Source organism: Ruditapes philippinarum, unplaced genomic scaffold, assembly GCF_026571515.1.
Source record: "Ruditapes philippinarum isolate M1 unplaced genomic scaffold, ASM2657151v2 ctg30_1_1_1_1, whole genome shotgun sequence".
In the NCBI taxonomy this organism is placed as follows: domain Eukaryota; kingdom Metazoa; phylum Mollusca; class Bivalvia; order Venerida; family Veneridae; genus Ruditapes; species Ruditapes philippinarum.
The window spans coordinates 147,324-173,955 of NW_026851624.1; the positions used below are offsets into that span (position 1 = coordinate 147,324).

A 26,632-nucleotide genomic window follows, 5' to 3' on the forward strand; every position below is an offset into this window, starting at 1 on the left:
TAAATGGAAATTATGTAGCATTCAGTGATTGGTCTGAACACATCATGTTTATATGTTGAATTCTGCGTAAGCCGGTGCTAGGGAGCATGGACGTTAGCTTCATTTACAACTTACGTCCATACAGGCTCATTAAATTAAAACTGTAAATTGCGTATGATTCTACATTCAAAATTACACGTTTTGATGTATAATGCTGCTTACAATGAAACACAATTATTTCATTTAAAAACATTTCTTTTCCTGCTAGTTGTACCCTATAGTACACTGGGATCAAATTCATAGGATAAGCACCGTTGGTTTTTAATCGCATCATAAAAATCTTGCAGAAAAAACAAACTACAACAGTCTCAACAAAAGTAATAGTAATATCCTATAATGCATACAGCCATGCTTAATCTCTTTGGTAAAAAACTGTTATCGCTTTCATTTTCCATTCTTTTTGATGCTGTTCAAGTTAATGCCTGTGATTAAATTTAGTAGTTTTCTCTTTCTACATCATCAGAGGAATCAACAATTAGTTCTTCCACAAAGGGCACTGGCATGGTTTACATATAAGAGTACAGATGATCTTTACCAATGCATTTATTAGAGAAAAAAAGAGGATAAAAATGAATGTTAAGAGTCGGTATTCCACCTGTCAGAACTATCAGACTTCCATGTTGGAGGAAATAAGTGTGCTGAAGCAAGATATATGAATAAATATGTGCTAACGGACATGAGCACATAAACATGCTTACGATTGTTTTCAGGGGAACACAGTTTTTTCCTTTTTAATTGATAACGATTTAGTTCCCGGTAATGCTCTGTGTAGAGTTTACATTGGTTGTTCTGTTAAAGTGACTGATAACCTTAAACAGCACAAAATAATTTATCAACTCGTTAATACTAATCGAAGAATTTGGACAAAATGTATATACACTGGGAATGATATACCTGCTCTACTTTGACTTAAAATTCATCTCAAAAAGTATGAAGTAAATACAAGTATTGTAATAGTATTTGAAATGAGCGATGTTTTCATTTTTATAAACGTCTTCTTTGACAACATTAGTTGTAGACTTGACTTGAAGTGAACATTCTGATAACTTGTGAATTCTACTTAAGTAGTTAAACACAATAAAGAGGTTTGAATTATTTTGTCATTAACTAAATTTCAACCACCTTTCCAAAAATATATACTGCTTATATCATTATATTCGGTGTTATTGTGTTTGATTTAGAAAACGCGAACACTATGTCCCCAAAGATATTCAAAACTTTAAAGTACACTTCATTACTATTGAATGAATTCATTATGAATGAATTTCTGAAATCCTTCCAAGATGAATGTTTACTTGCAAAACTCTTTATACTTTTATCATTAAATCTTGTATTATTGTGTTTGATTTAGCAAACGCGCACACTATGTTTCCAGAATTATTCAATACTCTAAAACATATTTCATAACTTCATAACTAGTGGTAATATTCCGAACAGTCAATTTATGTAACAGAACTACTTGGTTCAGCATGCAACTCATTTATTGTAATTATCTGACGGAGAAACAATGTTCTGAACAACTGAAAATTATCTGAACCAATTACAGGAGTAATTGAGAAATGATTTATTGTCGTATGAAGAATAAATCGAATAGAGAAGATTCTAAAGTTTCCCAAAATCTGTTTAAGAGTTTAGATTTTAGGGGAAAGTAGTTTTTGGGACGCGAATGCATTAATCTTGTCTTTATAAGTTTCTTTGACATCCAACTGCACCTTGCATTTATCTTTTGGAAGACATCACTTTATAGAAAATAAGTATAAGTATTATTAGAAATAACTGAGAAAATGTTAGGAATATAGAAATGAAAGTTATTCAAAATAAGCAGTTAAGCACTTTTAATCATTACGACCTAGATGGTTCAGAAATTTGATAATGATGTGTCTTGGCATGCAATTCCTCTTCTTTCTTTACCCTTGTGACCTCTGTCACATTTTGGCGGGCCTTTCTCGTTGCCCTACCAGTGCGGCTAGGTTGAGTTTTGGGCAGCGTTCTTTCAACATTGCCTTGCCTTGTTGATCTTTTGTCTTATTTTATATTGTTTTTAAAAACACAACCTAGTTTTGATACAACTAAATATACTAAAACAAAGTTGTCATGCAATCTAGATAATCAATTTAAATAACAACAGGCTGTATATTGTGTTCCCTAACAACTACTTTGTACTCTAAAACAGGATAATGAAATGAATATATGTCATTAGGTTAAAGAACGAACTTGCTCTAATCTATCTTAAGAAGCCTCTTTGTCAAGGTTAATGTACTTTATTTTTTAGTTTTGGGGGTACTTAAGAAACCAAACGCAAACTTTTAAAATGCCAGTTATGTTGACAAGTCGTAATCAGCTAAGGATTTTCGCATCTTAAAGCCTATTGATTTTTTAATTACAGAGCTGTAAATGTCAAAGTACAACAACATTCTTGCAATAAATTCGTTACAAGAGAAAAGCCGATATTGCTTAGTCACTGAGGTATCTTAGAAGACTGCTTTTCTTAGCATGATTCATAGTTGTGTTTTGTTAATGATCTTTTATTCTTTAAAGGTCATAAACTGATAACTTTTATGACATTAGTCAAGATTACACTATGAAAAATAAAGCTTGGTCGTTTATTGCTTTATGTCATTTAAGGTATGTCCACATGACATCAAGTAAGCTAATACGCGTTACAGTTTGTATAGTACAAATGTGTTACTATCCGGAAATATAAAGCTGCCCATTTTGCATACACTATCTTATTGTTAAACATACTATTTTAAGACTTGGATATTTGTGCTATTTTCTTTTACTAAATGCATTTCTTTTTTTCTTTTTATTTATTTATTTATTTATTTATTTTCTTTGGATGGGATCGATTTACTGATACAGTGTAATTATAGCAATGTATTGATTTGATGGTATAGACAAAAATGCCACAACCAATATATAATGATAATGTATGTTAAGTGGCCGGGTTGATAGTGTTTTGACAAAAATACAAATAGCACCATATTTTAAATATCAAAATTAGGAATTATTAAAGTTGATAAAACATATATTTAGTATGTCCTACAATGTCGATCAAATTGGTACTAGTATTGCGACAAGCGTCTATGCCTGGTATATGCCTTAATAATTGGAAACGAAGTTATCGCTTGTTTCACACAAGAAAGAAAAAAAATACCAACAGAAAATACAAAGCAAAAGAAAAAAAAACATGTAAAAAAACCCCACAAAAACTAAAATTTTATCATTTTACATAGAAAAATCTGAACCGCCCTATTGGCACGATAACTGCTTATCAAAGTACAGGTAACCTTTACCAAAGCATTCATTAGTGTAAAGGAGGGAAAAACTTGAATACCTTTACAATCATACTGACAGCTTTATCATTCCTCTTTGTCAGACAAAAGAAGTGTCTGTTATGTCGTATTTTCCTTTATTTTGCAATTAATTGTATTATGTAATTTTGCATTGTATCCCATTCAAATAAATGTTACTGGCTCGATTTGAATACTAGACTATTTCAATCGCTCATGCACAACAAACAAATATATTCTGCATCTTAGGTAAGGAATTTTAATGTTTTTACAAACTTTTAAAACAGAACACTAATTACCCTCTACAAAACACAAATTTGAGACATAACCACTCGGTAACCCAGCCATAATTTGTTATAATTATTATGTACAGACACTGTGTTTTCTTAGAAACGGAAAATGATCAGAAACAATTATAGAAATAAATCAGGTGATTTATTGTTTTACACGAAAAAAAACTCAAAAAACTAGAGCATCGCCAGGTCAGGTTGAATGATGTTATTGAACGTTTTTCTTGATGGTTTTTTAGAGGGTGGGTCACAAATGCAGTTATCTCTCTTGAATTGCTGCTTAATGCTAGGGAACATGAAGTGAGTGGACTATGTTCTTAAACGACGAATTACGTAAAAGATCAAAAATTAATGCTTGTGCTTCGCCTGTGTGCCTTTTCCTATTGCTTTAAGTTTATAACACCCGATATTAGCTAAAAGCAAATTTTCTGTTTCGGTGCCATATATGACTTAAATTGTGTTGTTGCGCCGTTAAACCAAACACAACAAATCAGACTGTTCCTGCTATTTTTTTTCCAGAGAGTCACCGCGCTCCTTTCCAATAATCATGTGTCGTTGGATTTTATTAGGGGATGCGTTCATTGAATGAATGTCTTCCATGTGGATCTCATTTTCATTCTTGTTAGTTGCGTGTGTTAGAACATTGCAGTTTGCATAGAGAACAAAAACAATTCTGTGTTTTATCAGGCCATTCTTCAATGACGTTTACAAACTGCAAGATGATTAAAGAAAAAAACCCAAAAAAAAAACTTTTATTTAATATACAATGAGTATACAGACTGCAATGTATCGACCAACAGAATCAACACATACATGAAACAACACATTTTAACAGTGTAGCCTATATATATATATATTTTTCTCTCACGGGACTTTGGCAGATCATATGACGTCATTCATTACATTTAGAAGATTCATTTACATAGTAATATATATCGTATGCTATCTAAACACAATCACACTGTTATAAATTGATTGAAAATTGCTTTCTCTCGTGAAGAATGGCCGCAACACAACATGTTAGGAGCTATCGTGTAATTAATAATGAATGTCCTGAGGTAATAATTTATCATTCTCCCACTGATGCATATCTGTAATAATATAAATCAGGCAATATCCCGAGATATCTAGGTGATATCTTTATTTATTTACAAGCGTGCGATAATATATTAACTTCATTTTTTAATAAAACATGTCATTAAATTTATAACGGGAAATGATTTTGAGATACTACAAGAGATTTTGTTCTGTAATTACATTTTACATGGCAAAATTGAAACTACAGTTTTTAATTTGAACGAATATTTTTTCCCCGAAGAACACTCGCCTTTATTGTTAAGTAATGGCGAAATTTTGAATTTAGAAAACATCCCCAGATGCGTTACTGATGCGTAAGACGTATTTAACAATACAAATTAGACAACCTCTCTGTCATGGTCAACATATGCTTTCATTTTTATTTTGAAAGAAGGTTGAATACCTTATAAACTAAACATAACCTTATAAAATGTCAATTATTCGATGTTTAGCAATCAACCTAATGACTCTGCTATCTTAAACAGTATTGATTCTTAAATTACAAAGCTGTAAATGTCAAAGCCCAAATATAATCTTGAAATAAATCCATTACAAAAGAAAAACAACGTCAACAAACGGAGAGTCTCTGATATGCTTAGTATTTTCTAAAACAAACCATAATTTTTTATCAATGTTTTCATTTTTTTATCTCCCTGAAACATAAACTATTATGACAATAACATTTTCTATTTTCAGCTCTAAACTGGTACTTTTCTGTGTTTGTTTATTTTTAAATTCATTGTTCCTAGAAAATCTCTGCTTTTTAAACATTTTACATATATATTTTTACATGTATCTATAAAAGTATGCTTAATCTACAACAAAATGAATCGCATGATAAGAAAAGACTTTAAAAAAAAAAGATTTTGTATATTCTCTTCTGAGCCTATTTCACCCTGTGTGCATAAACGTAATAATTGTAAAATGTCTGGAATGAAATACATGTATATTTAAACAATAAATGTAACAAATTTTGTTAAGATTAAACTACTTTATTGGATATAAAATGTTCCGTGTTAAAGCGTAATTCGGGGATCAAATAGATGATAACCGTATTTACTTATCGATTACTAAGTATTTTCACGTAGCATTTTCATCTTTATTACTTATTACACTGCACAATGTAAACTTATAACTGAGTAATAACGGTAATCTTTATAACTTGTAAAACAATTATTCAACATATTATTTAAGAATCTTAGATTTTGTAAAAACAGTACACTACGTAGGTGGTATTCCATACAGAAGAAATTCTATACAGAAAAAAAAAACTGACAATCATTTTGAATGAATTACTTTTTGACGAAAGGGAACAGAATATACCTTTAAACAGTTGTTTTTATGCTACTTGAACTGTCTCTGATGACGCAAAAAGAAAACGTAAGAAAAAAGACCGAATAGAATAAAAAGGAAACCCATAGGTCACCCAATTCGGCACAATTGAACATGCAGACACACATTGATCGAATCATTTTATTAAAGTGAGCGGTGATAAGTTTGCACTTTGCTTCCACACCCAAAGCACCGATATAGACTGAATTATATTTATTACGTAACGGCTAAAAGAGGTAATGAAAATCAATTAAGATAACAATATTTTTTACTGATAACAAAAGAAGGCATTTTCAAACGTAATGCTTCAGTCACACTACACCGTATAGCGTTAACGGACGTCCAACGCATAACAAAATTTTCAATCCGTCCATGTCCGTTCGCATGCGTTTCTTTTCCGTTTATCATGCGGCGTTTGCGCTTCTTGTCCGGCGGTGTCCGGCGGTGTTCGTTCCGTTCGGTTGAAAGTTTTGAACATGTTCAAAATTTGGAACGTACACCACCGGATAAAGTTGTCCGTCAGATTTACGGTAACCATGCGCTGGTATGCGTTTTGTTCGTTACTCGTACGTTCCTTATTCTGTACTTGTCCGGTTCGAGTCCGTTCTTGTCCGGTGGACCTGATTCACGGCCGGACTACTAACGGACATGCAGCGGATGTAACGTATGTTAAACGGACGATAACGAACAATGGACGTATAAGAACTGATAAATAACAGACATGAATCGATTGTCCACCGCACAAAACTGATAATGAATAAAACGAGGTTTCCTGGTTATAACTGTCATATATTTTCCTGCATTTCAAGTGTAAGGACCTTCTGAAACTTTGATAGTTTGAGTTAGTGATCCACATATCATGGAGTTTCGCGTTAGAGCCCGCCTGCAGTATCAAGCGGCCGTGATTCAGGCACGTATTGACCTGTTGGATGCGAATGTAGATATTGTCGCTTATGAAAATGGGAGAAGAAGGAGGCGATTGCGGAGGTAGTGGTCAAAGGCTTGGCTGGGTCCTGAGAGACGTCGAATGTTTGGTCTCTACGATCAACTCATGATGGAGCTGCGGAGAGAAGACCAGCGGTCATTTACGAACTTCATGAGGATGCCTCCTGATGCCTCCTGAGATGTTTGATGAGATTCTGGAACGAGTGGGTCCCAGAATAACAAAACAATATACCACATACAGAACCCCTCTTGACCTTGGAATGAAGTTAGCCGTTACACTCAGACATCTTGCGTCAGGGTCAAAGTGTTCCAACATGCGGGTTGCCTGGAGGATACCTCACAACACCATCTCTGTCATGTCTGAAGTAAATATTTTTATTTTCCCATGATTCTGAATGATAACTCGAACAATTACATGTATATAATTTCTGGTCTTTTAAAATATCAATAATTTGTTTACATGATTTTTTCTACTTTTAAAATCGCATTTTTATTTACATTTCTATTTAAGTCCCTCAAGTCAACTTCAATGGTTTCTTGTTCTTGAGAGGGTGACCTTGGAGTATTCCTCTGTCCCCTGTCCTTACCCTTCCCAGCATTGGTAGCCTTGGCTTTTGGCATTTTGGAGCACGTGTGTGATCTTTGAGAGCGTGGAAACTTTTATGACGAAACGAAAAATAAAATATCGGACTATTTATACCAGTTTTGTCCGTCACGTGACCGGTAGAAATACGCTCGTCGAACGTTCAGAGAACGTTTTGTCAGTTCTTCATGCGCTGCGTGAACGTTTTGTGCGGTACATATCCGTTACTAGTACGGTGAAGTTCGTTAACTGTACGTCAATCATCCGGTATATGTGCGTTGATCGTTCGGTCATTGTGCGTTTTGTACGTTTTATGCGCCCCGTATAGCGATCATGAGAGCACCGAGCAGCAGCGGGAAATGCTTTTCATCACCGGATAACTTTCAGCCGCATTTTCTTTGCGTTTGGCGTCCGTTAACGCTATGCGGTGTAGTGTGACTGAAGCTTTACGCCAAAGTGTAAAAATCATGAAATATTTCTTAGGAATATTATTAAACAGTCGGTACTCAATTAATTATCTTAACAGCTGTGTAAATATTAATACAGAAGATTCTAAAATAGTTAACAAATATTTGGAGTCTATCAGGCGTTATATCTATGAATTTTTAGCAGACGTGTCTATGAATAGCTGTTGAATTTACGTTGGTATGTTTCATGCTAGTTTTTTTCTTTTAGAAGAACCTCTTTAGGTTTGGCACAATCTACCTGTTTATCCTTTTCAATCTGTTGGTCCTTGCACGGCTTACATATATGTATATGTTAACTTCTGTTCAGCATGTACTGACCCATAGCGTGCATAATATCTAAAATTGACTTTTCTATCTTAATACATGTATATACTAGTAGACAAAATAATTCATCGGTTTAGGGACAATTTTAGGGGAAAAACACTGACCGAATAGCGAGCAGTACAGACCTTAAATAGACGACAGTTCTGTCCTAACAAAACTAACAAGTAAATTAACCGGAACCGTCCCTTAATCAGGCTTTTGACAGTGATCGACAAATCTACACTGCCAAGTGAACAAACAAGTTCATTTGATGGCAATTTGTTGCAAGCCTTTTTGCCAAAAATAACATGAACTTTGAAGAAATCATTTACTGCGATCTTACTTGAATTTCGTTTGGCGTGTACACAATATTTATGGAAGCAGAGATTGTGTTTATTTCACAAATGAACAGTACATAAAGCGTGAGTATGTCATGAGCAAACACTTTTAAAAAATGCTTCATTTATACAACAGCGCTAGCAAAGATGCTAAATAATACATTGTTTTTGTTACTGCCACGGCAGTCAAAATGAAAATGCACCACCTTACACAAGAAACGTAAAAAAGTACATTGTATAATTGTACATACAATGTAAATAAATCGTTCCAGATTTTAACAATTTTCATTTCCCTTGCCAAAAATGCCAGTCATCATTTTTGGCTTAAATATTCTATGTCGTTTAAAAGACAAACTATGAAATTACCAATACAAACAGATGATTCAGCTAAATTGTCATATTCTTTTACACAAATGAAGGGCAATATTATTTAAAAAAAACATAATTGAAAAGATTTTTTATCAGTTTTCATGAAGATGCTATAATTATGAGATCTTAGGCATGTAATGATTTGAAATTGCCATCACAATTGCGACCATGGGAGTAAATAAATGTTATGTGAAAAGCATCTATAGGAAATTTATTATTTAAATTTACAAAATAAGCTTCAGAACATGTCAAATTTTGCCTTCTTTTTTATAGAGAATTGTTTAAAGCAATCATCATTCTCTTTGAAACTTGAATGATGATTTAAAACAAATGCATAAACTTATTCCATATGATTAGTTTTCACAAATAAATTTATTTCATTTCGATTATATTTGAATCTATACGCTTATTGAAACAATCTCGAATACGTTCCTGGAACCAACTAGTACTAAGCAATGGCTGTAAAGTTTCTTGCTTAAGGAAACAATGGCTTGCCAGGGACTGGGCCGAATCCATGTGGCCATCAATATTTATAATACTTGTCCGACGCGTTAACCATTCAGCCACGCCGCCGCTCTTCTATTGTGTACGATTGTGACATGCTACAGTACATGTACCTAAATACAATAATTACTTGGAACATTTCTCAATAAAATGATACTCAATCTAATTGTGAAGAACATACGCAAATAAGTTTTGTAAAAGGTGCAAATCAAATGCAGCAATGTCATTCTATTCTTCACATCATTTTAAGAAAATCTTAAGAACCGAATATATTGATAATAAACGTGTCTTAAACCGTATTGATTCCACAGAACTGTAAATGTCAGAGAGCAATTAAGCTATTGCAATTACTCCCTTACAAGAGAAAAGGCAATTAAGTTGTGTCATTGATGGAACAGCCATAGACTGCCCTTTTATTACAACGTTTTATACGTGCATAATTAAGATAATCACATACATTTTGCAACAATGTTGCACATCCTACGCAAGTAATATTAAAAGTAAGGCAAGTCAAACAAATTGTTTAAGTCAACCAAAGTCTGTTTGTTAATGTTCTGTTAAATTGCATTGTAAATTTAAAGACGTAATTGATTTGCCTTTTGCCTATCCCTTGTGTCCTTCTGTTGCAATTATTCCGATTCTGGCCTTGCCCTTGTGTCTTTTTGTTTCAATTTGTTGCCGTGCTCGTTGCCTTACCGGTGGTGCTGTGTGACTACGTAATGTTGTGAACTGCATTCAGTGACAGTCGATATCTATATGTATCTTTCATTCACCATTTTTGAGTAAGAAACCGCAAAAGATTAGGACACCGCGTACACATCCAGTTACGCACAAATATGCTTATATAGCAAAAGTTACACTAAATCTGTGTAACGCTTTGGCTGAAGGGAGTAACATGGTAGGACAACGGATCAAACTTTTTAATCTTATGAAGATTAGCGAGAATGACGACATAGCTACAGTGTTGAACTGAAGGCGACGTATGTGTTTTGCCGACATCAATAAGTACATTCACGTTTTTCAAACTTTATTTTCTTCTTAGACATTTGTCAAACTACACATGTCGTATAACACTAAGAATGCAAAACCTGTCTCAGTCACATTTTACCTGCTTATCTTCTTGTAATATGATACGAATAGTTTGGAAAATGTCTCAGGTACACAGAACATCAAAACCCTCAATTTGATATAAATGTTATGTACTTATATAATTATATTGACGAAACACAAAAGTTGCCATCAAAACTCTAGTCTTGTCGTCATTCTCACGAATGATCTTGAAAAAAACATTTTCTTGGAAGTATTTTTATGAGGTTTAAAATATGAAGACTCTGCAACCGTATGAGCTTATCCATTTCTTTCAATTTGATGTACAATTACAAATTCTGGTTTCTTTACTTTCCGTGGTGCACGTTTCGGCCACAGAATTGTACAATACAGTGTAACGTCTGCACAATTCACGCGTTATTTGCACAATCCTACGTTTCTGGAGGAGCGAAACTAATGTACTGCTACAGTCTTAGCACTATTTCATAATGGAATTTCAATTAAATATGATATTAACATGACCAAAATACGTTGACATGGATATCATTTCATAGCATTTCATAATTATAGTTCTCGTTTTTGTCAAATAGTGGTTGCAAGTAGATCATATTGCTATCTCATTTGAGGAAATGGTTCAGAACAAAGATTGTTTAGTAGATATCTAGCTATTAATTTCAGATAGCTCTTGCCTAATGAATCGAGTGAAACATCAGACATTTTTCTCTGAAGAAATGGAGTAAGTGATATGGCTTATGGTTAGATCGATCAACTCGAATATCTTGTCGTCTTCAAACTCCTGTTGCAGACGAGAATTTCAAATGAAGCGTTAAAATCACCTACCTTCTTTTCTTAGTGTGCGGTGCTTTATATATTGCTTTAATTATTGCTTTATATATAATACAACTATAGCATAAAACTGAAATGCGCTACCCTGATAACAGACGATGCTTTTGCTATTACGGAAATAAAGTCATTATATTTCAATATTAAACATATCTGTTTTGTTTTTTTAGCAGAAATGGGTTAAATGGTAGGCATTCAGAATATCTGATAAACGATCCACTCGTATTAAGTTGTATGTAGTTAAAAACACTTAAACTGACCCGTGTGTTGCGATGAGATGCTAAACTTCAGTTTATTTCTAATACAAACGTCAATTAAACATATTCTGCAATTTCCAACTATAATTGATGCGGTCATATATATATAGCGATACGTCCCACTGATGATTCGTCCCGAGTCAACAAACATTAAGTTTATTAATGCCATTTCTATCTCTATCCCTTTAAATTACATAGCTGTAAGAAATAAAGCCATCATGTTTAGATCAAATTTAAACGGGAAACATTTATTTATTTTCATTCAACAACTACAAAAGTGTTCAATGTTATTTGCTTTTCACCACCAAAGATTTTGTTTAATCATCTTAAAACTAATATATAATCAATATAAAGTGTAACACAGTCTACACAAAAATTGGTTTCAACATATTAATTTAAGTTCGATTACGAAATAAGTTCTTGCAATTTATATTAATCACTTTCGATTCCACTTCCTGGAACCAACCAGTACTGGTGACATATGAAGAATCATGTTCGTAACCCGAGTAGAGCTCGAACCCGTGATCTCTGGGTTGAGAGGCAGACACCTTAACCAGTAGGTCAACGCTCCCTTAACACAAACCTTAATATCTTAAATGTTAATAATAGATTAAAACAAAGCCCTTTTTCAAATACTATTACCCTGTTAATCGGGAGAAAAAACATTTTTATTGAAAAAGTAAACTTTAACAGATATACTTGTTCAGAGGACAATTGATGAAATGAATACGCTTAGACCTAGTACTATGTTGTAGCTAGATCTGCTTTAGAAAAATTACTCGATGAATTATAATAACACCTGTATAAATATTAATATAGCAGACTCTAAATTAGCTTATAAATATTTGTAGTCTCCCAGGTACTTAATCACAGGATACTGCTAAGCAGACAGTCTTTAAAAAACTGTTAAATTGCTAAAAGTACATTATTAGCAAAAACTAAAAAAAAAGTGTTTACTTTCTGAATTGGTATTTTTATCATGCGACTGCTTGTTGTTGTTTTGCTTCGTACTAAGAGATAGCATTTCTCCATTAGTTTTAGTAAACTGTCAGTAAACTAAAATTAATACATTGCCCAATGATTATGAAGTTTTGTTTTATTTAACGTTTCTGTCGCATCAGATTCGTTGTTGTGTAATTATTAGGATTGCAATATTTGGAAAAGAGTGATCCGACGGAAGCACCAAAAAACAGCAAAATTACCTGAAAACATGCCGACTCGAGTTGATTGAGTCTGCACATGAGGGATAATAAAAAAGTGAAACATTACTCAACTTGTGCTTCGACACGGAGAGCATATTTGTTTCTCCTTATCTAACCGATCTTAACAATCAATTATAATTAAGAATTATTAGAGTATGCGCACGATTATGCCCGTTAGCTAGCAAAGTAATTTTATTCTTGTGCTTAAGCGCATTACTAACATTTCATTTTAAGCCTTATATCATTGGCCTTAGCAAACCAACAAGGAAGCAAACAGAGTACAAATCATGAACGAGATAGCCAAATCAACATTGCCCCCTCCTGCAAAAATACGATATTCTGACCTTTTTAATTAGTTTCCAGCAACATGTACCAAATGCTATTAAGATAATGTTGTATACTTGTATGAACATATTTTGTAAATAAATCCAATCATGTCAATCTCATCCTTTGTTTAAACGTAGAAATGTTTATGATGTTTCATCGTTATCTGGATCCTATAAAACAACTGTTATCATACAATGAATTAAAACAACGGATTTACCCTGGAGTCACACATTGTATAATGAAATAAGGAACCACCGATAGCTAACATATTATAAAATTATCTTTTTCATATATCAGCAGAAATTTCAAACTGGAATTTCATACACATTTATTTCTAAAGAAAATGCATGATAGCAAAATGTAATGCACGTATTTGCTTTTCACACCGTGTATTTTGCTATTGCATTTAGTTTTTAGTTTCTTAATTCAAATACATATATGATTTGATTTATCTCATTGTTCCCGCAGGCATCTTTTCATGGCTTTGGTGCACAGAATACATTACTAATTCATGACAATTAACAAATCATTTAGGTGTTCACAACTTTTATCAAAAGTATACAATGTTTGTGTTTTTCATCTTAAACAAAATATTCACTTGCATTAATTTCAAATAACTTCTTACTGGTAATTTAAATAGGGCAACACCAACTTTAGCTCAAGTATTTATATAACTGATAAGTGCTAATGCTTCGATCAATCAAGTCAAATATCAAGGCGTCTTATCGCTGATGTTGCAGACGAGAATTGCAAACGAAGCGTTAAAATACTTTCTTGGGTAATTTACTGTACGTGTGATGTTCACTGTTCGTCTTATGATATTACATGTATCTCAGATTGAATGCACTGATTATCAAACAATTTCTTGTAAAAGAGTGAAAGAGATATAGTTATTGAGATTTACCCAAACTCTTTAATATGAAATTATTGAGAATTCGAAATGTTTTAAATGTAGATGTAATTATGTTGAATTTACAAAATGATCTTATTAGGCCGTTGGCATCAAACCTCTTGTTCCTGATAACCTTGGGTTCGAGTCCCGCCGATAAACAGGGATTCCTACATGAGAAGAAGCTACATGTATCTAAAGCTAAAAGAACGTTGTTGGTTGCACTCGTGCCTGTGTGTGCCTTATATAATTAATAACACATTTTCATTTTCCGTCTAATTTTAGTTTCAGTTATACACTGTTTTGAAATTTACTTTTTTTCAACATACATTTTTACTTTTAAAGTGTATAATTTCATAACATCGTCCCAAGACTATCAAGCTCAAATAGTCCCATTTTATGATACAACACCAATGCCATCATAAACTAAACAATTATCATTTTCTTTATAATAGTATAACAATTTCATCATGTCATAAATAACCGTTTCTTATTACCACCAATAGGAATTAAGTTCCAGTAAAAATGTAATCGAAACAGGTATACTTGTTTGAAAAGAAGGATGAAAAAAACGAGGAACCTTCAGCAACAAGTTGGCTCCGTAAATTAAATTGCTCGATTAATTATAAAAACACCTGGGTAAATATTATAACAGTGGTTTCGGAAATAAATTATAAACGTGTACATTGTCTGTTGAGCTGTATAAATCAAGTATATCGTACAAACATGTCTGAAGAATACCTGATAAATTGGTATAACTAAGTGGTGTATTTAAATTGGCAAAACTATGTTGTGTATTTATTTTTCTTTAGGAAGGAAGTTTTTCTATATGATTGTATACCCTGTTTATTCTAGACGTCTGTCTAATTTGTTGGTGAATGAAACGTGTAGGAAAGATCGGAACTTTGTTAATGAACGACCTTTTTTTGTTTTTCGTATTCGGATTGGTTTTAATCCTCGTATACCTACATTACTTAATCCATTTAAACTCGTAGAACATACTTTTATGCTCGCGAACTTGTTCAATAAATTCAGTATTTGTATAAACACCCATTCAATATATTTTGTTTTGTACACTTAATACTCAGAATTGTAACATAATTGGGAATTATTTCAACTTGTTATGAGTGTCACGCGCCCGATCACATGTTTTCGGCACGGAGTCCGAAAGATTAAAAAAATCCGTCCCGCTGAACAAGAGCATATGCAACAAAACATTTTAAATTGAAGACACATTAAACGTCATAAAACAAGGTAACTAAAAACAAAACAAAAAAGTATTTCGTACATCTTGGACTTTACTTGAATGTGACAGCACACTTGTATATTAAATTGGAATACAATGTGTTATATCTACAGTTCGCTGCATTGTGCGTGTAAATAAAGGGAAGCAACTTGTTTTCTGAGGTTTGGAAGGGTTTTCTAGATTAAAGGCTTTTAAAGGAACATAATGCTTCAGAAATCCATTTTTTTAAAGTTCTAAGAAATGCCAAACATGTCTTTAATAATGTTTAACTTTTGATTTAAGAGTATGTTGGATATTCAGCAACTGAAGAAAGTAGCACTGAATATGTAGTAATGCTACGTAAAGGTAGCAAAATGAAAACAAATTAGTATTTTGATTTCCATACAAAATGCTAATTCACTACATATAACACTTGCCAACAGGGCAAAATAAGCAAAATATTTCAGTACGTTTCAGTAAATGGCAAATAGGTATGTTGAATGTGAAACCTGTGACAAGATCCCAAAACTAAAAATGTTTTGACGGATGAAAATTATAACATTTCTACGGTATAATGCCCCTTTAAAAACAGAAATATCTTGTAAAAACTTCTTAAAACTAATTTCCATGTATCTGCAAACTTGTATTAAACACATCAGAAACGGGCCAGAATGTAAATATCGGTTCTAAATGGATATTGTCCCTTAGACTGATCACTTCTTTGGTGCTATTGATCATTTAGCGGTCGGATTATTACTGGCTCGTGAACTCTCATCTAAATCTCCAACGAGTTACAAATGCGTGTAAATTTTCTGTTTCTTTGCACTTTAAAGATACACTGGTTCTTCTTGCTGGGTCGTGTGGGGGTTGCGTTCATTAAACGTCGCCTTTCCTTGTTGATCATCTTTATCATATTTCTTTCTGCCTTTGTTTTTTATCTTTATTAATTTTATTTATTTATTTATATTTATTTATTAGTTTATTTATTTTTATTTATTTACTTATTTATTTATTTTATTTGTTTATTATTTTTGTTTTGGAGCTCATCACTGCATTTTTCACTCTCTAATAGAGTAAAATTATCAAGTCCGCAGACATTTTTTATCCCTTTATCAATGGAAAACATAGGCACAAACGAATACGCACCGACACTAAATAATAATATTTAGTAAACAATGAATAAAAAGAATGTTTTGCAAATGATTGCGATAATAATGTTCATGGACTGAACGAACTTTCACGCCATCTTTGAGAACATAATGGAATAGCTTGATAAATCAAGAACACCTGGGTAAATATTAATAATGCATTTAAGAAATTATGTAAATATTTGCAGCACAGTCTGGTGAATCTTTGATGTGTTAAAACCTGAGACATTTCCAAAATAAAAGACAAATTGGATAATCGATTTATGATAATTTTGATACATAATATGATTGTATTCTGTAGGCGATGAAGATCTGTCAGTTGATTAATTCAGATGCTAAAGTAATACCTTGTTTAAACGTAAAAGAAAAAAATTAAAGAAAAAAATGAAATATAAAATATATAAATAAATAAATAATAATACCAATTAATTAATTAATTCATTCATTCATTCATTCATTCATTCATTCATTCATTCATTCATTCATTCATTCATTCATTCATTCATTCATTCATTCAATTATGCATTCATTCATTTATTCCTTTATTTATTTATTTATTTATTTATTTATTTATTCATTCATTCATTCATTGATAATTTATTTATTCATTTTTTTCATTCATTCATTCATTTATTGAATAAGATGCTAGATATATAAATATATAGAAAACTATAAATTCATTTCTTAATTAAAATTAGATGATAAGTAGATAATTTTGTAAATACAAAAAAATAATCATCTAATAGATGAATGAATAAATAAATAAAAAAATAAATAAATTAAAAATCGACAAACAAATACAAAACACGCACACATATACACATAAATAAATTACAGAAAATGCATGGGTAGCTACATGAATCCAACTCTTCTCATTCATTACCAATAACCCAATTATTATGAAGTGAAAGACAAAATATACGTAGTCTAGCAACAAATGATGATAGACATGTTCAATCATGCGTGTTGACAAGTTCATTTCCATTTTGAAGTGTGGAAGTCATACTTGCCAACGATAACATAAACTGTTTAAAATGTATTAACTTCATTCAAGCCTGATGCAGTTCGGAAATGTTCTTGAAGTAGAAAAAATAAACATAACATTTTCATAGATTCAGCAATAACTTATAAATTATAAACGGATGTATTTCTATTAAGTTTTCAAACGAAAAGACCACGGAAACTTGACATTCTTCCATCTGAGCAATAAGAGAGAACGACAGGTATTAGTTGGGAAAATTTAGGGAAAAGATGTATTATTGTATTTATTATTATTATTTATTTTATTTTTTTTGAACGACTTACATGGTTACGTATTTCTAGGACGGGGAAATATGCATTAAAAACTGTGACAGTGGTTGTTTTGTTATCTTTATGATGTATGTATGGCCAATTATAATATGCATTATTATTGGTTTCAGTGTGATATATATTGGTATGGAACGCATCCGTTTTTGTATTTTCTGATCGTAAGATCAGTAAATACATAGCTAACATCCACGGTCTAACACAAAATTTCCTTACAGTCCTAACAACGCAAAGTAATTCTCACTCAAAACTGCTTAAAAACCATCAATTGAAAAGGAAGAATAATTTTTAATGTAGGCATTTAACAAATTACAGTGCATTAAAAGTTTAGATTAGTCAATAGAAATATGAGGTTACAATCACAAATTTCGCGGATGAATATCTTTTTTACCCAATGAAAAATGTTCGGCTATTTCCGTAAAGCTTCAGATTATCATGAATATCATTTTAATCAATGAAAATGCTATTTTTAGCTATGTCGATTAATGAATACTCCAGAGCGTAGTACACAAATAAATCTGACTGTCGAGTAGTGGAATATATACATGATGTCGGACTGTTTTGGCGAGAAGATTTTCGCTAAATTATTTTCATCAGTGTTAAACAACAGGGTTTATCGTGAACAAAATACCTCGAAATTAATAAGGATTGCAAACACGAAATGGAAATTCTCAATTTACAATTACATAATGTATTCGTTTTTATTCAAGGTACATAATGTATTACTTCGCCGTGGTGCAGAGGTCAGCGGTCTCGTTGAGGGTGTGAGAGGCCTCTGGTTCAAATCCTAGTCGAGGCAATTCTATTTTTTTTTTCATGCAAAATTCCATATGTATCAATCTCAAACTGTTATAGAAGAAAATCAAAACGCTGTCGCTGCGTAAGATGAATTATAGTTTATAAAAATAAACTTATACAGGAAAGTACATACAGATAGTCAGTATGATTTAGTTTGCAAAGATCAGAAAATACCATAGAGCTGCAGCCCTTTGATTATCTATAGCTGGTACTTGAACACATTTTTTTTTTACTGAACGGGATACATAAATAAATGTACTATTTGTATAAAATTGAAAAACAGTTGGTTGTCTTGAATTATTTCAAGTATTAAAGTATAGGACAGTTTAGGAATAGATAATCTTCGTTTTATTTGAAAAAATGTGCAAAGACTTGTTTATTCGTAATTCAAGATGAAAAGATTGAGTAACATTAATTTTCCTTGTATTGAATTGTAATGCATTTTTTCGCTGTATATTTTTAAATTTTATCGGCTATGTTATCTACATTTAAAAGTCACATAATCGAATAAATAAACAAATAGATAAATAAATGTATAATAGGAAATCTTTACATACTGTGAACTTCATACGCACAAATATCACCAGTTATTAATATGGATAACAAACCCGCACATACATGTATTGATCGTGATTATTCCAATTTAGAAATCGAAACAAAATATTTTCCATGAAATGGTAAACCATTCTGATCAATTACAATCGTAAATTAATGCTAAATGGTAAATGTCGCATACAGAGGGGAACGAACTGAAAGTCGGTGAGCTTCTTAATTAGATTGAGAATTGAATTTCAGAAAAATTGTAGTTTTCGTTTCTAACAATATTGGTATATTTGCGTGTTTATATATAATGAGGTTTTGTATCTTGAACTGAACGTCGGAAGAGATGAATTGAAACAGTATAACACCGGCTTCTCAATTAACTTACCGAAATAGATAACAGAAACAAAATGTTGTTATTTAATACGATGTTGAATCATGAAATTTATGTAAAAGTTATATTGATAAACATGAGTTTATAAGTATTAATATAGCAATTATATTTTCATCTTTCTTAATATATAATTACTACTTTCCTTTTAAAGCAGCACATCCCCTTAAGGTATTTTTTGTCAAATATTTTTATAAAGATAGATGGCGCTTATGTTACTTGAACATTGACACATAATTGTGTTAGTAAGTTAAACATCGTCACACGGATATATAATTACATAGTCATCGAACGCGTACGCATTGGTATTAAGTGTTAATGAAGGAACAGACTAAGTCAAGCCGAGTTTGCAATTTTCATACAAATCGGTTGTTTTCATTGCGAGGGATTTACCGGTTTGCGAGTATATTTTCATCTTCGCATTGTTACATAGGAACTTTCCACCTATGGTATGATATCACTTATTTTAAGTATGAAAGAGTCTGTCTTGAGGCAACTATATTTCCGCCTGTTTCAATGATACACATCAGAAGCTCTATAATAATTTGAACGATTAATAGACGAATGAAAAATATAATCATTCTAAATATGTCTATTTTTATAGGATAGATTTATCAAGAGCAATGACAGAGACGCTGTTTGATTTACAATGGCACCCTTACACCGGCTGTACGCATTTAAATGCTGATACAAATAATGATACAATCTATCACTATGTTGAGACAATCCTGATTCACCGTTGATCGCTGCATAAATATATTTTGAATCTAACCCAATGTACTCAACTATGAAAAGGCCCCTCTCGTAAAAATCAGACGGTCTCGAGATTCCATGAATCAATTGTCGCCCATTGACTAAAAGTTGATATAGGAAAATGTTTATGATAAAATTTAAAACTGCCTAAAATATTAAAAGACTGTCCCACTCTTTTTATAGTTTATATGTAACAGGTAAGTTCTGAAGATATTTATAGAAATTTCATTGGGCCACGTGAGTTATTGATCATTATTATCGTTATATTAAATAATAAAATTCAAAGGAATTATGGCAAAATTGTAACTTATTTTGACTTTCGACTGTTCGTCTAATACATGTATATACCATTGGAAGGGCATAATGTCTCATTAACAATATACAAATTGGTAAAATTTAATGATAATTGCTAAGCAAGCGAATAACATTTCAGTTCAGCTGTATGCATGAGCAGGTATGCTTGTTTAAAATAACAATATGCTCAGAACTATAACCAATCTGATAGGTTATATTGTGAAATTACTCGATTAATCTTTATAACACCTGGGTAAATATAAGAATAACAAATTCTTAAATAGTCTATAAATATTTGCAAGCCAGTCAGGCGCTTAGTCTGTGAGTTTTTCTAAGCAGACGTGTCTACCGAAAAGAACCTGAATTGGCATTTCTTTATCGTGTGTTTGTTTTTCATTCGCAAGGAAGTTTTCTTTTTTACCATTGTGTACGTTATTTGTATGCAAACGCCTTCGATGTTAGTATAATTAATTATCGAGCGAGTGAAATTATTGAGAAAAACGAAACGTGGTATACAAAATGATAATTGTCAACAGTTCAAATATTAAAAAAGTAAAATCTTTACTTCTTTAGTTCCGAGTTATATTTCGAAATTGATTGTGTTTCTAGTGAACCATTGCTATTTTATTTAACAAGCCACGTAAAAACAATACAATATTTCATTACCGTTGAGTCATCATCTGTTTTATATCCGAAAGAAAACAATCTTTGTAATTGGTCGTAAAACTTCTGCCTTTGCCTTGGAGAGGAGGCAATTTATTAGACATAAATTTCAAATCAAATGCATCGACCAGTGAATAGCTCCAGTATTCATTGGTTTATATCCCTAATTATGTTATTTTAACCCGTCTGTTTACATGTGTATTTATCAACACTGATAAGACATGCCTGGTTCATTCAATATCAGCTGTTGTGTTAAATATTTTATCACCTTTATTTTCAGGATCCACAGAGTTAATGAGGTATATCACGGCTCAGGGCAACGACCTTTGAAGTGTCAATAACAGCGGTAAGTGTTAACCTTATCTTTGTTTTTTAAATTGCTACAAGAATGAAATATGTTGTTTCTATGTGGTACTACATAGTTGAACTGTTTCTCAGTATAATATAGTGTATTTGTAATGGAAAGTTTGCATCAAATTGAATTGTTTGAAAACAGTAAAAAAAAATGTTGATTAATCATATTATGGTTTAAGTAATAGAAAGAGCACCGAAACACGAGGCTATCTGATTTGTACGAGGGGGCGTAGCCCCCGAGTATAAATCAGATTGCCGAGTGATTTGGTGTTCTTTCTCTTTTGTATCATAGTCAAACATAAAAGCACGTTCCCTGTATCACAATATAAAACCCCGGCAAAAATGAACCAATGAACGAACATCTGGATATGACATTTCTGTCGCTTTCCCTTTCTCTGCCGTCACAATATGTAAACCCCAGCAAAAATGAGCCAATCAATGGGCATGCTCTGGAGTGCGGGTAACTAATACCCGCACTCCAGTTAACGCACTGTGCATGTATATGTAAACGATTTAACCCTGACACATTTTCAACAGAAAGGTCTCCAAACTATGATACAATGTATGAAAACCAACCTTTTTCTCGTTCGCACATCACAATTCGCAAATGACTGCAACATGATGTGCATGTAAGTCTGTTTTATATACACACTGACAAAATTACATGTACTATTCCGTACTTGTATGCATCAATTATCTTCAGTTTCCTTACATCTTCAACATTTTGCAAACAACACATTTTATGATTTGTTTTATCAATGATAAACTGAACCAGTCCAATGTTTTGTGTTATGACTTTAATATATGTTTGCACAGTTTCAGATCAATGGCCCTGCTCAGCAATAAATCACAGTCCTTTATCAAAACAGTTCAATGATAAAATTGTATAAATTCACTCGTAACTGTTGTTATCGTAACAAATCACACTTGTTGTATCGCCTTTATCATGAGTTATTACAATTTGTACTCAGTTTGGAAACTTCTATCTTGCCTCTGAAGTCATATGTTTGATAAAACAATAATAAATAAGACACTGATTACGTCAAAAAAGCACAAACAAAAAGACAGATGGAATGGAAAATTATATAGAGAGTCATCTGGTTTATTTAAAGCGGGCTTCATCTTTTATTTGTTGTTCGAAAAAACAATTCTGTGTTGGTTCAAACTAAGTATGTCATTATTTTTATCTATGAAAAGTGCATCCTATCACTACCAAACATCATCAAACAGCGTCCCGAGAGCTATTTATAGCGCGAAAGTGACGTTCGTTTCTAAAAATAGAAGATTGTGAATCATCCACTTTACTAATTTAGATACAGAGGGCGGCTCGGTAGATTTAAGGTATCGAGGTTTTTGTTATTGTTTATGTATTTGATCGATGTCAAATTTCAATTTCCACATCCATTCATTTGTTTATATGAAATGATTTATCTAAAAATAATGTATTGTTGAAGGCCGCTTTAAAAGATAAACAATCAAAACCTGTGAAAAGTAAAGCAAAAATGCGAATGTTCGTGATTTACTAGCCGTTGCAATACTAGATCATCCACTAAACGAACACGATATTCATCCTGATCTTGAAAAGTATACTGTTTCTCAAAATTCAGACGAATTCAATTAAATAATTTGGCAGTGTAATATTCAGCTTGTGAAATATTGGTATTAGAAGAAATATTATCTGGGCTATAATGTGTTTAACATCAGTGTTGGTATGGTTTCCAATTATTTTTGAAAGCAAGATACTGCATAACTTCTGAATGTGATAATGGTTGTTCGTGTATGCCTGTATCGTATCTGATATGGCATTTTATCATGGTTTGAACAAGCTACATATTATCTGTGTTTGAACAAGCTACATTTCCAAATATTAATTTATAATAAAGATATAATTATTATGCTCAAATTAGATAATAGAAAATATTTATAATTGCTACACATTTTTCTTTGTAAATATAAAATGAACATGTTCTGACGTCACACAAAGAATATGTTTAAAATTCTACACATCCTAGTGTTCACTTTTTGAAAATATAGTGTCATTTAAAAAAATGGAAGTTTTAGATTTATAATTATGGTAGTATATTCATTCAATGGTTGAATTTGTTTAACTTGCAGATCGATATAGCGTAAGGCACATCTTGAAATATCAAATATTTGAATATACTACTTTAGACTCGTTCGAAATCGTGCATGCTTTTCTCCATGGAAAGTGTTAATGGAATATCAGCATGTGTTATAATGGACAACCGGTGCAATAAAATATCTTCGCGAAGGTCCAATGCGTGTACATATACAATGCCTATCAAATTTTGATTAACTGCAAAAGTTTTTATTGCAAGTGACACATTATGAAATAGAAACAGAAAAATATAGGCATGAATGACAAAGCTATTGTCTATGAACATTTATTTGATCACCAAAACGTAATGTGAAGATAATAATCCTTTTGGAAAGCATGGTATCAAAAACCTTGCCATTAAATAAGTGTCACTGTTATGAAACCAATTTGGTGGTACATTAAATGACAGCCAATATTCTATTAAACGAATGGTTTGAGCCTAGATTATACCAAATGAATACATGAATGGTTTATATAAAATATCAACGTATACATGTACCAAGCAATTACTTCATGCTGATAACAATTACTTTTTTGTGACCAATATCACGTATACAAAAATTAATTATTTCAATATTTTTCATTCATCATCTGAAGTGTGAAATCAAAAAGCAAAAATAGAAAGAAAACCTGTTTAAGGAAATTGTTATCTTGTTTGGCTCTTCCTCTTTGAATTTTGTCAATAAGTCCCGATCAAAACTGATTTCCGGAAAACAGACTTCGCAAATATAGAAAATTCTAAAAAGAGATTTTTCTTTGAAATTTATGAATGAAACATCTATGGTCTTCTTTCATCATTTGTAAATACCAAACATGATCAAATGTGCACAGCTTGAATGATTGGATCAAAATCGATCATTCACCTTCTTTTACTTTGTATTGAATGTTATTAAATTGATGGGGGCAATGTAGAATAACATAGAGACGCAGGAAGAGGAAACTGCTGAGGTTGTAGAAATGAAGTAAATTGATTTTGGATATTGTTTTATTATTTCATATTTTATGTCATAATAAATTCGATAGTGTAAAATCATGAGATTGTTTCGTTTATAAATTCAGCAAGATGTTAGAAAACAATTTGCCTTCACAGTTCCGTAATGTATCTACCAACTTATCAGTGGAAAAGATTTGTTAAGAGAATGTTGTTTAAACATATTTTATTCCACAAAGTAATTAGTATGTACATATAAATAAATAACAAACAAAACAGTTTTACATAATGGAAAAGAATGAGAACAAAAGACGAGTCTTATAGAATTCTCCTTCTTATTGTTTATAGTATTTGTCTTAGTTGTTTTTGTACCGATATTTTTAAATGAATAAATAATTTCACATATTGATATAATATTAATAGACCAGTTATAGATATATTTCGTAAGGCAGTTGTACATCTTATTTGTAACGTTTTTTCTTTTCATACATGCAACACCCTTTCCATGATGACAGACCTTTTTCAGTAGTTATACAATTCAATTACAAGGATGCGGTTGCATTGCATAGCCAAGATTGACTGAAAAGTCATACGTGGTCATTCATCATAAGATTACATCGTAATTCACTTTACCCTACCAGCAGGTTGTTCCTTCATATAATCCGTTACACCATTTTAATGACGCATTTATTCGTTTTTGTGAATCATTACATTTGATGGATTATGAATAATCACAGTGACACGTTTGACAAGACTTTTAGCTTTTAATACAGGAAATAATATTAATATAAAAAAGGTGACACCGAAGCCATGCACGTCTTTCACCGTAGCAACGTTAGTGTTTATACAAAAAATGTAATTCAGACGGGTTCAAACGTGTTTGTGCTTCAATACCAATCGACTACAAACTCTCCGTCATATTTAAAATTGTTTACCTTTCAAAAACAAAAAACATTGCATCATGTAGAACTGAACAAATGTTTCAATCTACAATACGTAAACATGAATATATCAAAGTCTTGAAATCATATTGGTTCTCTAAATTGAGAAAGGTTAAATTAAATGGTTTGGCAGTTAGGTATTCAATTAGTGAAAACTTGGAACACGAAGACTCAATTATGTTGTATATAATGCTTTTAACACAAGTGTTGATACAGTTTCAAAACAAATTTGAAAGCAAATACTGCATGGTCTTTGCAAATGAAAAAAATGTTTTATTTTAGATTTGGATGTATCATATCTGATATGGCATATCATCAGGACGAAACAAGCAAATAACTTAAAAGTATTACAATGAAAAAAGTGAAGCTTTAAGTAATCTCCATATGAGGTCGAAAGTAAATATATTTTTATGGTTTGAATAGCAATTTCGAATTACATTACTTTTTCCGTTACAATCGCGTTGTACACATTTTTATCAAATTTAATGTTCTAATGGGCATCGAACCTACCTTCATTAGTTGACACTTGATATCAGACATGTTATATGAATATTTCTTTTTCTAGCAAATTAACATTTTGTCTTCACTTATATTTCACGTGATGTTTGTTTACACTCGGAACAAACAAAAAGGAAAAAAAAATGATGTTAATTGAAGGATAATAACTTGTGAAATGAGCGACATCATTGTAAGGCTAAAATAATAGATACTGTGTTTATGACTAATTAAATAATCAGTTAATTATTTTAAGAAATAGCACTCACTTAAAACAAAAATCACATTCAATTTACAAAAATAAAATTATAGATATACAGCAAACTGATTAAAAGATTTAGTTAATGACGTGTACAATATTGGAAATTTGTATATTTTAGCATTGCAAGTAACTCATACAATGTACATGTTTTAGAAAGATCTGTCATGTTTGGAAGCGTTGTCCTTAGAGTCGTTTATTGCAATGTTACAATATTGAAGAGTTATATATTTGTATATACCCGATTTTAAACCATTCGAAGCCTTATATACTTTCCACCATTCCATTGTGTCAATAAATTTACAGAA

At 31.8% G+C, this 26,632-nt stretch overlaps 1 protein-coding gene across 2 annotated transcripts in view; it reads left to right on the plus strand.

Moving 5' to 3' along the window:
• The window catches only part of LOC132717808 (muscarinic acetylcholine receptor M2-like), a 247,443-nt gene that overhangs the window by 52,715 nt on the left and 168,096 nt on the right, over nt 1-26,632 (plus strand). For both annotated transcript variants that reach the window (XM_060701406.1, XM_060701479.1), the window contains exon 2: nt 21,506-21,571. The gene's annotated coding sequence lies outside the window, so the exon portion shown is untranslated. The remainder of the gene's footprint in view (nt 1-21,505; nt 21,572-26,632) is intronic.